The sequence below is a fragment of the Triticum aestivum genome, chromosome 5A (assembly GCF_018294505.1).
Source record: "Triticum aestivum cultivar Chinese Spring chromosome 5A, IWGSC CS RefSeq v2.1, whole genome shotgun sequence".
In the NCBI taxonomy this organism is placed as follows: domain Eukaryota; kingdom Viridiplantae; phylum Streptophyta; class Magnoliopsida; order Poales; family Poaceae; genus Triticum; species Triticum aestivum.
In genome coordinates, this window is record NC_057806.1 from 513847380 (window position 1) to 513849870 (window position 2491).

A 2491-nucleotide genomic window follows, 5' to 3' on the forward strand; every position below is an offset into this window, starting at 1 on the left:
GCGGCGCGCTTGAGAGCGTTGTTGCGGCTCAGAATGGAGACGTTGTCCGTGTGGAGTCATAGTAGGCTTCTTCAGCCGTGTCCGGTCAGGAGCCAGACTCAGTTGTGGGTTGTGGCCGCACGCATCTGTATAATAAGCATTATTAAGCAGCAACGATACCCCTGGTTCACTGTAATTGCCAGATCGTCTAGGTTGCACTACTACCGTGAGTCGAGAGTTTGAGAAACAAGAGAAGAAGAGACCGAGGGCATGCCGTGCAAAAAGGCAAGGCTGCGGCGGCGACGAATCCATGTACGGATGGAGTCGTCGAGTGCCGAGCCTTGTGAAACATCTGTGGTGAAGGTCGATTATGATGATGAGGCTGAGCCTGTCATGTCTGAAGAAGCAGCAGCTCCGTCTGAATATGATCAAGCCGCCGAGGAAGCGGCCGAGGAGGAGACGATGGCGATGATGATGGGATTGGGGGAGCTGGCCGACGAGGCGGCTGAGGAGGCGGCCAGAATCGGGGAGAAGAAGAACAGGAGAGACAATCTGTCGATGGACGAAATGATGGCGAGGACGAGAGAGATGCTAGGGGAAGTACCCGAGGAAGCCAACACTGATCATAATGCCTACTGTGCCCGTGTTCACCGCCAAAATTGGGACTGGCTCTTCGCCCAACAGTACGGCCCCTTCGATCAGACCAGTAAGCGTGCTCCTCTGATCCAGTCCTTGCTGTTTTGCAGCCTCCTGTTACTAGCATATATACCACTACTCCGTCCCATGATGTAAGAGCATTTTTGATACTACACTGGTATAAAAAACGCTCTTATATTACGGAGCGGAGGGAGTAGCATACAATGAACACATGCTCTATTAGAATATCATCACTGACTGCACTCTATATTTGCAATGCAGCGTCAATCCCTGCCTCGTGCTTCACCGACCTTCGCCGCCCTAATAACCGCTACGCCCACAAGCAGGAGATGCTCCAGATCTTCTGGATCAAAGTCGGGAAGATAAAGAAGCCCCTGAAGTGGCCATTACAGGTGTTTGGTTCGATCGCTGTGCGCGATGCGGTGGATCGCAATCGCATCATGGTCTTCCACCGTGAGAGGGATAACTGCCAAACCCTTACCAAGAAGGTTTATACTACTATATTATGAATCTTTGCTACTCCATTCGTAGATTATGTTGATTCATTGGTCTCTTCTTAACTTTCGGCTAAGTTTAACATGATGATAGGACTATGTATAGGATTTAGAACAGAATTTAATATATGCAACAAATTCCAAACTATCACTGAGGAGCTTCAGATACTCCGTGCATGGATACTAGATAGTTATTATGATACATAATAGCGTACAAGTCTGGTTGGTCTAGAGGTTCATGACATGTATCTGTTATGGTTTCGCTTCCGTTATGCTACCCAATGTTACCTCTTCTTTGGCATCATGTAACTATTAATTTAGACTGCCTCCATCAATCTTAATGCATGTGATGATTTGAACAAACTTGATCGCCCAACACAAATGATCGGCTCATGCCTCCTAGCTAAGTTTGCTCATCATAAATTATTTCCGCCGTATTGGTGAGTTTGATACACTGAATGATATGCATATGCAGGATTGACTTCTTACGCTAACGGGACCTGCCCGAGGAATTGTAATGAATGTACATCCTACCTATGTTGAAGTTGATCTGAAGGCGAAGGGCGCTACTGAATCTGAGGATAAAGATTTAAGCTATTTAGCAGTTGCGTCTCTTCCTTGGGGCCCGTCTTATCGTGCTGAGGCTAGCAAGCTTAGCACATTAGAGTTGACATACGTTCGACTGTGTGACTGTGTGGAAGCCGCAATCGGTGTGAAAGTCAAAAAGCCTGGGTTATGGCCTGGCTGCAGGGGTTTATTCACTGCCAGTACAGCTAGTTTCGAAAACATGGAAATACGGTTGCTTGCTTTTGAAGGCGATAGATTGCCGGTCGATGGTAGTGGCAGGATTGAGCTTTCACGCCATGTGATCAGCGTCGAGCTTCCGCAGCCTGAAGGAAAGCTTGTGTTTTCGGTGAAGGCACTGCGTGGTAGTGATGAGAAAGATGTGAGGAGAGTTCGTAAAACTTTTACTCCCAAAAAGTTTGGTAAAACCAAGGAGAATATTAAGATTGGCTCCTGTGAGATGGAGGTAACTGTCACATGGTCCCTTCTTCCGAGTTGTAAGTATGATTATGACAGTGCATTTGTAAGGTATTATTAAGGTTGATTTCCGTGAGATGAAAGTTTTGACTGTGATGTGATTTCCTATCTAGACATCAAGTATGACTGACTGATTGAAAGCCTTAGCTCTGGCATAGTGTCTTTTTCAAAAAAATAATATAGTATCTTTCGTTTGTCAAGTGCAACCGTGGGAGACTTGCATGAGATCTCACATTTAGGTGAGATCATGGGATCAACCTCAAAAATACTTATTTAGACATTTTATAGAAAATTAAAATTATTTGACAACATTCATGCGA

General features: G+C 45.8%; 1 pseudogene; it reads left to right on the forward strand.

The window, feature by feature from the left end:
- The first annotated feature begins 249 nt into the window (after positions 1–249).
- On the forward strand, positions 250–2232 carry LOC123107436 (uncharacterized; annotated as a pseudogene).
- Positions 2233–2491: the final 259 nt, after the last annotated feature.